Source organism: Bubalus kerabau, chromosome 1, assembly GCF_029407905.1.
Source record: "Bubalus kerabau isolate K-KA32 ecotype Philippines breed swamp buffalo chromosome 1, PCC_UOA_SB_1v2, whole genome shotgun sequence".
In the NCBI taxonomy this organism is placed as follows: Eukaryota; Metazoa; Chordata; class Mammalia; order Artiodactyla; family Bovidae; genus Bubalus; species Bubalus kerabau.
This window is the reverse complement of record NC_073624.1, coordinates 199750857-199763801: the sequence shown is the minus strand read 5'-3', so window position 1 is coordinate 199763801 and position 12945 is coordinate 199750857. Positions and strand designations below refer to the sequence as shown.

Sequence of the window (12945 nt, the reverse complement as noted above, 5' to 3'; positions counted from 1 at the left end):
TCTTTTATAGGAAACCTGACAAAGTTTATCATATTAAGTACTGTGAAATAAAGGCAAGAGCTCATGAGCTTTTAACAAAAATACTCAATGCAACAATTGCAAGAATCAAAGATATTCTTATTTACTGGTTGATAATGAACTGCCTGCTGTGCTGTGCTTTGATTAGTCTCTCAGTTATGTACGACTCTTTGTAACCCCAGGAGTGTACCTGCCAGGCTTCTCTGTCCAAGGATTCTCCAGGCAAGAATACTGGAGTGGGTTGCAGTGCCCTCCTCCAGGGGATCTTCCCAACCCAGGGATCAAACTCAGGTCTCCTGAATTGCAGGTGGATTCTTTACCATCAAAGCCACCAGGGAATTGCTAGATACAAAATAGAAAATATCAGTTCACTTCAGTTCAGTTGCTCAGTCATGTCCAACTCTTTGCAACCCATGAATTGCAGCACGCCAGGCCTCCCTGTCCATCACCAACTCCCAGAGTTCACTCAAACTCACCTCCATCGAGTCAGTGATACCATCCAGCCATCTCATCCTCTGTCGTCCCCTTCTCCTCCTGCCCCCAATCCCTCTCAGCATCAGAGTCTTTTCCAATGAGTCAACTATTCGCATGAGGTGGCCAAAGTACTGGAGTTTCAGCTTTAGCATCAGTCCTTCCAAAGAACACCCAGGGCTGATCTCCTTCAGAATGGACTGGTTGAATCTCCTTGCAGTCCAAGGGACTCTCAAGAGTCTTCTCCAACACCACAGTTCAAAAGCATCAATTCTTTAGCACTCAGCTTTCTTCACAGTCCAACTCTCACATCCATACATGACCACTGGAAAAACCATAGCCTTGACTAGACAGATGTTTGTTGGCAAAGTAATGTCTCTGCTTTTGAATATGCTATCTAAGTTGGTCATAACTTTCCTTCCAAGGAGTAAGCATCTTTTAATTTCATGGCTGCAATCACCATCTGCAGTGATTTTGGAGCCCAAAATAATAAAGTCTGACACTGTTTCCACTATTTCCCCAATTATTTCCCAGGCAGTGATGGGACCAGATGCCATGATCTTCTTTTTCTGAATGTTGAGCTTTAAGCCAACTTTTTCACTCTCCTCTTTCACTTTCATCAAGAGGCTTTTTAGTTCCTCTTCACTTTCTGCCATAAGGGTGGTGTCATCTGCATATCTGAGGTTATTGATAGTTCTCCCAGCAATCTTGATTCCAGCTTGTGGCTCATCCAGCCCAGCATTTCTCATGATGTACTCTGCATATAAGTTAAATAAGCAGGGTGACAGTATACAGCCTTGACGTACTCCTTGTCCTATTTGGAACCAGTCTGTTGTTCCATGTCCAGTTCTAACTGTTGCTTTCTGACCTGCATATAGATTTCTCAAGAGGCAGGTCAGGTGGTCTGGTATTCCCATCTCTTTCAGAATTTTCCACAGTTTATTGTGATCCACACAGTCAAAGGCTTTGGCATAGTCGATAAAGCAGAAATAAACATTTTTCTGGAAATCTCTTGCTTTTTTGATGATCCAGCAGATGTTGGCAATTTGATCTCTGGTTCCTCTGCCTTTTCTAAAACCAACTTGAACATCTAGAAGTTCACGGTTCACGTACTGCTGAAGCCTGGCTTGGAGAATTTTGAGCATTATTTTGCTAGCGTGTGAGATGAGTGCAATTGTGCGGTAGTTTGAGCATTCTTTGGCATTGCCTTTCTTTGGGATTGGAATGAAAACTGACCTTTTCCAGTCCTGTGGCCACTGCTCAGTTTTCCAAATTTGCTGGCATATTGAGTGTAGTATTTTCACAGCATCATCTTTTAGGATATGGAATAGCTCAACTGGAATTCCATCACCTCCACTAGCTTTGTTTCTAGTGATGCTTTCTAAGGCCCACTTGACTTCACATTCCAGGATGTCTGGCTCTAGGTGAGTGATCACACCATCATGATGATCTTGGTCGTGAAGATCTTTTTTGTACAGTTCTTCTGTATATTCTTGCCACCTCTTCTTAATATCTTCTGCTTCTGTTAGGTCCATATCATTTCTGTCCTTTATCGAGCCCATCTTTGCATGAAATGTTCCCTTGGTATCTCTGATTTTCTTGAAGAGATCTCTAGTCTTTCCCATTCTGTTGTTTTCCTCTATTTCTTTGCATTGATCGCTGAGGAAGGCTTTCTTATCTCTCCTTGCTATTCTTTGGAACTCTGCATTCAGATGGGTATATCTTTCCTTTTCTCCATTGCTTTTCACTTCTCTTCTTTTTACAGCTATTTGTAAGGCCTCCCCAGACAGCCATTTTGCTTTTTTGCATTTCTTTTCCATGGGGATGGTCTTGATCCCTGTCTCCTGTACAATGTCATGAACCTCATTCCATAGTTCATCAGGCACTCTGTCTATCAGATCTAGTCCCTTAAATCTGTTTCTCACTTCCACTATATAATCATAAGGGATTTGATTTAGGTCATACCTGAATGATCTAGTGGTTTTCCCTACTTTCTTCAATTTAAGTCTGAATTTGGCAATAAGGAGCACATGATCTGAGCCACAGTCAGCTCCCAGTCTTGTTTTTGCTGACTGTATAGAGCTTCTCCATCTTTGGCTGCAAACAATATAATCAATCTGATTTTGTGGTGATGTACATGTACATCTGGTGATGTACATGTGTGGAGTCTTCTTTTGTGTTGTTGGAAGAGGGTGTTTGCTACGACCAGTGCGTTCTCTTGGCAAAACTCTATTAGCCTTTGCCCTGCTTCATTCCATATTCCAAGGCCAAATTTGCCTGTTACCCCATGTGTTTCTTGACTTCCTACTTTTGCATTCCAGTTCCCTGTAATGAAAAGGACATCTTTTTTGGGTGTTATTTCTAAAAGGTCTTGTAGGTCTTCATAGAACCATTCAACTTCAGCTTCTTCAGCATTACTGGTTAGGGCATAGACTTGGATTACTGTGATATTGAATGGTTTGCCTTGGAAACAAACAGGCAATACTATATATATATATATATATATATGCACACTGGATTGTTTTTCAGCAGCTTCCCTCTGGCATCCAAATCAAGGATTTCCATAAATAAAAGCTGCAAAGCAATTCACATAGTGGTTAGTTTAGGCCAATGCTTTTTTCACCTTATTATTTGTTTTGTTTTCTCCACTACCCCCATCCCCTGCAGTGACACAGTATTATTAAAAACATTAAGTCCTTTGGACTTATGCTTCAGATCAAGACATCATTTGAGTAATTTCAAATGATGTGCAGCTCTTCACATAACAAACATGTGTTGTGGTCGTAATTACTTCAAAAATAATTATATGAAAATAGCCTGACATATTGGAGAAGGCAATGGCACCCCAATCCAGTACTCTTGCCTGGAAAATCCCATGGACGGAGGAGCCTGGTGGGCTGCAGTCCATGGGGTTGCTAAGAGTCAGACACGACTGAGCGACTTCACTTTCACTTTTCACTTTTATGCATTGGAGAAGGAAATGGCAACCCACTCCAGTGTTCTTGCTTGGAGAATCCCAGGGATGGGGGAGCCTGGTGGGCTGCCATCTATGGGGTGGCACAGAGTTGGACACGACTGAAGTGACTTAGCAGTAGCAGCAGCCTAACATATCATGCTTTACCAATTACAGAACCATGATTCTGATGCATGGAAATGCTGAAAGATGTGAATAGCTGTTCTTCTATTTAAGTTAGAATGTGGCAAAATTCTGATAATGACTTCATCTTTTCAGTTAACATAATCAGTCCACAATACACCATACTAAGTCATAAAGTGCAAATCCAAGGAAGATAATACCTTCACTAAGTTACAGAACTTGGCAAATCAATACAGTACTCTTTAACACATAATAAAACATACTTTTGTTGGAGCTGTTTATTTTGTGATAACTTTTACTCCAGAAATGTTATTTGAGTATGAAATTAAAATGCTATGATTTTTAATTGTGGTTTATAGCAGAGCAAGTTATTTTATACAGTTGATGTCTTTTTAAAATACAATTTCTCCTTAAAAGTGAGTTCCTGCATGTAAGTTCTCTAAGTTTACTGCAGCAGGGCAGTGGTGCATATGTAGAGGTGGATCTGCTTGGTTCTGGCATTGGTATAAAGCCAAGTAGAGTTCTAATGCACAAAAAGCTTTAAGATTCTACCTTAAGGAGGTTTAATCAGCCAATATCAATTTCCAAGTATACTTTTCAAAAACTGATGAAATTTCACATTAACACTGAAATCCTCAAAACCAGTAATTTCATTTCAGTTCAGTTCAGTTGCTCAGTCGTGTCCAACTCTTTGCAACCCTATGGACTCCAGCAATGCCAGGCTCCTTTGTCCTTCACCAACTTCTGAAGCTTGCTCAAACTCATGTCCATTGGGTCAATGATACCATCCAACCATCTCATCCTCTGTCGTCCCCTTCTCCTCCTGCCTTCAATCATGTAGAGCATCAGGGTCTTTTCCAATGAGTCACTTCTTTGCATCAGGTGGCAAAAGTATTGGAGCTTCAGCATCAGTCCTTCCAATGAATATTCAGGACTGATTTCCTTTAGGATGGACTGGTTTGTTCTCCTTGCAGTCCAAGGGACTCTCAAGAGCCTTCTCCAACACTACAGTTCAAAAGCATCACTTCTTCAGTGCTCAGCTTTCTTTGTGGTCTAACTCACATCCGTACATGACTACTGGAAAAACCATAGCTTTAACTATATGGACTTTTGCAGCAAAATAATGACTCTGCTTTTTAATATGCTGTCTAGATTTGTCATAGCTTTTCTTCAGAGGAGCAAGTGTCTTAATTTCAGAAAACACTAATTTCAGCTGGTCCCTTTTATTTAGAAACTCTGCACCTCTTTGTTTTGATCAAGTCACATACCTTTTCTTCAGCTTATTAAAAAAAGAATCCTACCTAAAATAAAGTTGTATGTTTTAGATAACAAATAAATATAATGCTGGTTGTAGAGACCTGGGGAACTGCATGTTGTGTATCAACTTTCATTACCACTTCTTCACAAATACTGCTGTTCCCATTGGTGTCCATTTGCTCCTTCTTACCAAAGCTGTCAATTCCTCCATTTCAGCATTTAATTTATGTATTACCTACTCCATGACTTCTCAGCCTTTATTAGCATTTGACAATATGGTACTCGCCATCAACCCTTCGAGGCAACTGCCCAGACTGACTCCTTTCACCCTAATTATGGCTTCTTGAGTCAAAATAGTGCTCTCTGGGTCTTGAGGATGTGGTCTGTATATAAGTGTCTCATCTACTGAAACCATATTTGTAAATGAAGCATTCATATTTAAATTCCATGGCTTTCTCTACGAGACCCACTACAGAAAATTCTTACACATATGTTTTGGTTCTTGCTATACCAATAATTGATTTCACAGTGGAAGACAGTCCCCACTCTGTGCTAAGTCTGTGGTATGCAGCTTTCCAGAGGGATCTATGTGTCTGTCCAATATATCAACTCCAACCACACTTGGGTTCATAGCATTTGGATATTTCTGCATTGCAGCTGTTATAACAGTTTTCCATAAGTGGTCAATAATGTGTTCTGAAGTCCAGATCTTCATGGTGTTGGTGGCCCTCACGGTGTTGGGGTGGGGCTAGGGCATAATGAGGCAAAGATGTCAGTCTTGCCCCTGCCCCGCCCCTCAGCCACTCAGGGTCCTTTTTTCTATAGTAACTGGGGAATTAGCATAGTCAGTTTAAGTAATGCAGTATGCTTCCCTGATGGCTTCCCTGACAGAAAGAATCATTCTGCAGAGCAGGAGACTTCAGTTCCGTCCGTGGGTCAGGAAGTAATGAAATATGAATTATGCAAATGATCACCATAATTAGAACTGAAAGCCTGGCTTTGTGATTTTCTCACCAGCAATTAATTCTAAGACCACTTCCTGTCTCTATAATCTTGCACAAATCACTTCTCTGTTTATCACTTTTGAAAATGAGAATAAAAATACCTTTTTTTAACATACCCACATAGTTTGGGTAAGCAGAACTGAGAGAATATTTGTGAAACTGGACTATAAATGGGTAAGTACTCACAAACTCCAGGGTTTCAATGTAGGTAAAGCTGCTTGGACTGCAAGGAGATCCAACCAGTCCATTCTGAAGGAGATCAGCCCTGGGATTTCTTTGAAGGAATGATGCTAAACTTGAAACTCCAGTACTTTGGCCACCTCATGCGAACAGTTGACTCATTGGAAAAGACTCTGATGCTGGGAGGGATTGGGGGCAGGAGGAGAAGGGAACGACAGAGGATGAGATGGCTGGATGGCATCACTGACTCGATGGATGTGAGTCTGAGTGAACTCCGGGAGTTGGTGATGGACAGGGAGGCCTGGCGTGCTGCGATTCATGGGGTCGCAAAGAGTCAGACACGACTAGCGACTGAACTGAACTGAACTTAACTGAAAGCTGCTTCTAAGAGCTCAGGTTCTCCAACTCTTTTGCTTTCTCAGGTAATAATGCCAGACTCTCTTCTTACCTTCAGGCTCTCACATTCTATCTCCCTCAACTCTGTGTAAAAAACAGGGATTCCATTATCTATCTTTTGGAATTAGTATGAAGACGATCTGGAAAGTCCGTGCAGTGCTTAGCATGTGGTAGTTTCAAGAAACTCAAGTAGAGAGGACTCAGAGCCCCAGAGACCATCTAATGCACTTACCTCCTTTGCATATTAAGGAGTCCAGAAACGAGACAGCAAAAGAGACACTGATGTATAGAACAGTCTTATGGACTCTGTGAGAGAGGGAGAGGGTGGGAAGATTTGGGAGAATGGCATTGAAACATGTAAAATATCATGTATGAAATGAGTTGCCAGTCCAGGTTCGATGCACGATACTGGATGCTTGGGGCTGGTGCACTGGGACGACCCAGAGGGATGGAATGGGGAGGGAGGAGGGAGGAGGGTTCAGGATGGGGAACACATGTATACCTGTGGCGGATTCATTTTGATATTTGGCAAAACTAATACAATTATGTAAAGTTTAAAAATAAAATAAAATTTAAAAAAGAAAAAAAGAAAAACTACTGAGGAAAAAAAAAAGAAAGAAAGAAATTGCCCAGAGTTATACATTGGGCATTGTATTTATATTCGATCCCAGGTCTCTGAAGTCTCAGAGCTGTTTCAGCAGAAAACCCCTGCAGATTGTGGCAGCATAAAAACAAATGACAAGGGGCAATCATGAAGGCACATTTCCTAGTGAAGTCTTCCAGGGAAACTAATATGAGGATAAATTGGAGAGGAGGAGAGGGAAGAAGAGACAAAATAATCTCTTTTATAAATGTGTTCAGTAATATGTCACAGCCCCCTCCTGCCCAAATCTTCTAATTAAGGGTTTTATTTTTTGGTAAAACAGATTCTGATACATTCACATAACAGAATATTATCCAACCACTTAAATATGTGAGGTAGAACTGAATGGGAAAGACATTTGCAAATGATAAGACTGACAAGGGGTTAATTTCCAAAATACATAAACAGCTCATACAACCCTACATCAAAGAAACAAACAACCTAGTTAAAAAATGATCAGAAGACCTGAATCGATATTTTTCCAAAGAAGACTTACAGATGACCAACAGGCACAATAAAAGATGCTCAGAATCTTTAATCATAAAAGAAATGCAAATCAAAACCACAGTGAGGTATTGCCTCACACCTGCCAGAATGGCTATCATGTAAAAGACAACAAATCAAAATGTTGGTGAGAATGGGGACAAAAGAGAACCTTTGTACATTGTTTGTGGGAATATAAATTGATGCAACCACTGTAGAAGCGGGATTCCTCCATAAACTAAAAATCGAACTATTGTATGATTCAAAAATTCCACTTCTGTGTATATATCCAAAGAAAATGAAGATGTTAATTTGAAAAGATACATGCACACCAATGTTCATGGCAGCATTGTTTACAGTAGCCAAGATACAGAAGTAACCTAAGAGCCCATCAATAGATGAATAGATAAAGAAGATGTGATATATATAGCTAATGGAATACTACTCAGCCATAAAATGGAGTGAAATTTTGCCATTTGTAGCAACATGCATAGACTTGGAGGGTATTATGCTTAATGAGATAAGTCAGACAGAGACAAATACTATGTAAGATCATTTATATGTTGAATCTAAAAAATAAAACAAGCCAGTAAAACAAAAAGAAACATATTCATAGTTATAGAAAACAAACTAGTGGTTACCAGTGGGGAAAAAAGGAGAGAGAGGCAAGACAGGAATTGGCAATTAAGAGGCAGAAACTACGATGTATAAAATAAATAAACTACAGGATATATTGTACAGCACAGGGGATACAGGCAATATCTTAAAATGACCATAAATGGAGTATAACCTTTAAAATTATGAATCACTATATTACATACCTAAACTCATACAATAATTATATATCAACTATACCTCAGTAAAAAAAAGATAAAATAAGTGCTTAGATAAACAAGCATTAGCATAGAAAGATGTGCCTAATATATTTAGGGAAGAAAGAAAACAGCTGCATAGTATCTACAATGCTGGTCCTATTTTTGTTTTATGTGTATATAAACATGGTAATAAGCCTGGAAGGACATCTTCCAGACTATTAGTAATGGTTATCCTTCCATGTTATAAAAATTTTTCCCCTTTTATTTTATGAGAATTGTTTAAATTCTCAGGGGTATCTATGACTTTGATCATTAGGGAAAAATAAAGCTTTTAGTTAAAATAAAAAATGCCACTGAAACAATTAATGATTAATTACATAAAAGTACAATTACTCATATATACACTGAACCAAAGTGAAAAAAAAAAGTATAATGAAAGATTAAAAGCTTTAAGGAAAATGAAAACATTCAGTCCCTTCTTTTCTTAAAGATGATTGTTATCTAATAGCATTTCCTTTATTTAAGCAGAAAAAATGAAATAACAGACAAAGCACATTTAATAGTTTTAGTGGAACATCTTTTCCCCATATCTCCGATTTTACAAAAAAAGCAAAGCAGGCTATCTTGGAAGCAGATATGAAAACTCTCCCTGACCCCAGATCTAAAAAGGAAATAAAGCCAAATTACGCCCCACAGCACATGTACAACAGCCCCGCAGTATTCCAGTCTACTGTTACTGTGTGTGTTAGTGCTAAGGCCCTTTAACTAGTCTGCAAACCCCTTGAAATGGTCAACCAAAGAGTGTACAGAAGTGCACATATACATTTTCTGGGGAGAAGGAAAGTAATCTTTTAACACTCTTTTCCTACCCCCAAATATTAAGCACAACATTTATCTATTCATATATATCCAAATATTCAACAGACATTGAGAGTCTTCCTTGCCATTCATTGTTATACAAATAGTAGGAATGTCATTAGCTGACTTACATGCCTCATTTCTTATTCTTACAGCAATACTGTAAGTAAAGATTATCCCTATTTTCCCAGTGAGGAATATGGAGAATTAAGGTTATCATATTCTTTGATGTTTCTGTCATTGAGACTTGGGGGTCTCTGCCCCTTCCCCTTGAATCCAGATGGGCACTCTGACTACTTGGACCAACTAAATAAGATGAAATTGACACTGTCAATTTCCAGGTCCAGGCCTTAGGAGACAGCAGCTTCTATTTCCTGTCCTTTGGAATAATAGTCCTTATAAGCCAGCCATCATTGTTGTGAGGAAGCCAGTGTAGCTCCACAGAGACGCCCTCATGGAGAGGAACTGAGCTCCCTGTAGAAAGTCAGCACCCACCTGCCAGTTCATGTTCACTCAGGAGTGAACTGTCAGGAAGCAGATCTTCCAGACCCAGTCCAACCAGCCCAACTAAGGCTGTGTGGAGCAGAGACAACCCATCATCTCCATTGCACCTGTAGTAGGCAGAATGATGGACCAGGATTTACTTCCTGAATTCCAGAACTTGTGAGTAGGGAGTCTTACATGGCAAAGGGGAATTAAGGTTGCAGATGGAATTCAGATTGCTTATCAGCTGGCCTTAAGTAGAGAGATTCATTCTGGATTATCTAGGGTAGGTCCAATGCAATCACAAGGATCCTTGAAAGAGAGAAGCAGGAGAAGGTCACAGTGATTCAGTGGAAGAATGGCTTGACTTACTGTTGCTGGCTTTAAAGATGGAAGAGGGATCTATGAGCCAAGGAAGGCAGACAGCCTCTAGAAGCTAAAAAAGACAAACCAATTCCCTCCTATGGATTCCAGGAGGGTGTATAACCTCGCAACACTTGATTTTAGCTTAGTGGTTAACTGTGTTGCATTTCTAACCTTCAGAACTGTGAGACAGTACATTTGTGTTGTTTTAAGCCACTAAATTTGTGGTAATTTGTTACAGCAGCCATAGAAAACTAATACAGACCCCCTCCTTAAGTTGCATATTTGTGAGCAAAATAAATTATTGTTTTAAACTGCTACCCTTGGAGCTGGTTTGTTCCTCAGTGAAAGATAATTGGAACAAGAAAATTAAGGCTAGAGTAATTAAATAATCTTTCCAAGTGATCCAAAAAGTTCAATTACCTGGCCCTGGCATTACATGCTGTGAAAATTCTCAAACACCTCCACTGACAAAATTTCATCTGCTATTTTCTCCTTTGGACTCCACCACTTATTTCTTTGCTGCTCCCTGATTCTGCCCTCCCAGGAATCTCAGGTGTTCTTGTGCCAAATCCAGGATGCCCTTCTCCCTGTCCTCATTCTCGGTGTGACACAGCTAACCACCACATCTCTTTTTTTATCCAAAAAAGGATGACTTGAAGTATTACTTCAAGGTCAACATATTTAAATCTAAACATATCATTTCTTTTAAATGATGACTATTTTAACAGTTAATAGTACATAAGAGAGCAACTAAAGACTCTTTAGTAAGCTATTGAATATTTTTATGAATGCCTAGGCCTTTTTTTAACCTATTTGAAGATGCTTTATAGATTTAATTTTCTATGTTTAAGTATCTTTTTACACTGGATCCATAAATGCTCTTTTAAATTAGTGATAGTGAAAATAGTTATCCCGGAGATAATTATATTTAGTGATTAGGTTTTACAATAAAGCTGTTTTAATCAGCTTGTTTAATACTCTTTACTGATCATTATGGCTTCCCAGGTGGCGTTAGTGGTAAAGAACCTGCCTACCAATTCAGGAGACATAAGAGACGAGGGTTCAATCCCTGGGTTGGGAAGGTCCCCTGGAGAAGGAAATGGCAACCCACTCCAGTATTCTTGCCTGGAGAACCCCATGGACAGAGGAGCCTGGCGGGCTACAGTCCATAGGGTCTCACAGAGTCAGACACGACTGAAGCAACTTGGCATGCACACACACACACTGATCATTATAGCACCAGATAAGAAAAGTGTAGCTTTTCAGGCAAGGATGAGATCACTTAACTGTTTCAAAAGTCAATTTCGTAGTAAATCTTCCCCCAAAATGTCCAAAGTAAAGTGACAATTGGTTGAAAAATAATTTCCCTTCATTCCTCCTTGTTTGTTGAGGATCATCTGATTTTTTAAAACCCACATTATGTGTATGATTTAAAGAAAATCCTTTTCTCCTGAGTGAAAACAGTGAGTGCCGTTTCAGATCCCAGAGCAACTCTGTGGCCTGCCAATCCAAAGACAGATTCAGTGGAACCATGGACAACCTTAGGAAACAATGAACCAAGTAGCCTTTGACTCACACCTTTCAATTCTTGTGATACCCCCAAAACTTTGGCTAGGAATCTGAAGAGATGGCAGGTGCAATATAATGTGTCACATGGTGCTATTTGTTAAAATGGTAAACACGGCTTTTGAATTTTTAAATATTGCTCAAATAGGGGGGCAGACATGAACTTATCACTCAATGAGCTGTCTTAGTTGACCATTTTGTGTCCTAACTGCAGTTTCAGTAAATGAGGAGAATTGACACAATGTCCACTGAAAAGATGGATAAAACAGGAGGGAAATTAGAAACTTGGCTTCATCAACAAAGTGAATGAAAACATTCCAAGAAGGGTTGAGGAAGCTTATAATCATACAAAGATGTAAAATTCACCAGGTGACAGACTGACTGGTCTCTGTCTCCCCAGAGGGTGCCCATCAGAATAGCTTCGGGAGCAAGTTATTGATAATAAGGACGCATAGGACTCTTTCCATTGCAAATGATGGAAAATCCAACTCAAACGTAATTAAGAAAAATAATTTGTCGGTTCATTCATCTGCAGGCTCAAGGACTATTCTAGCTTCAGGAATAACTTGCTCCAAGGACTAAATGCAATGTTCTATAAGCTCAGTTCATCTCCAATTATCAGTTCTGTCCTCGTACGCGTTTTGGCTTCATCCTGAGGTTACCTCCCAGAATATAATGGAACAGGAGAAGTGGAAATGGTCCTTCCTATACAAAGGTTGGGCAGAAGGAAGTGGTTTCCCAAAGAAGATACTAGATAGGGTGGAAGCGTACATTTAGCAGCCTTGTGTTCACTATGATAGTACTGGTATAACATGTTAGTAAGAGACATTATGAGTATTGTTTATATTTTTTAAAATAAGCAGAATCACTTAGTTGTAGAAGCATATACAAACATGTAAAATATCAAGCCCAAGCACTTGGATACCTAGTGAGATGCTGATTGTGGTTCTCTTTAAGTCAGTTTATATTCTTTCCAACCTTATCTCACACAAGAATTGTCCACACAAACTTTGCTCCAGCCTCACCAATCAGCTAATCTGGATTGCTTGCAGTCCATAGGGTCTCACAGAGTGAGACACGACTGAAGCAACTTGGCATGCACATACACACACACATGCACTGATCATTACAGCACCAGATAAGAAAAGTTAAGTTTTTCAGGCAAGGATGAGATCACTTAACTGTTTCAAAAGTAAATTAGAAGATCAAGTACCTTGATCTTCTAAATTTCTACTACCTGGAATGTCCCCTTCACCTCTTCATTCTTTGCTATCTAAATTTCCCTTTTCCGAGGCTTATTCATAATTA

The 12945-nt window shown here is 39.5% G+C and overlaps 1 pseudogene; it reads right to left on the bottom strand.

Annotated features, from left to right (window-relative positions):
• Window positions 1-5093: 5093 nt before the first annotated feature.
• LOC129642113 (PRELI domain containing protein 3B-like) lies at window positions 5094-5558 on the bottom strand (annotated as a pseudogene).
• Between the last annotated feature and the right edge of the window lie 7387 nt (window positions 5559-12945).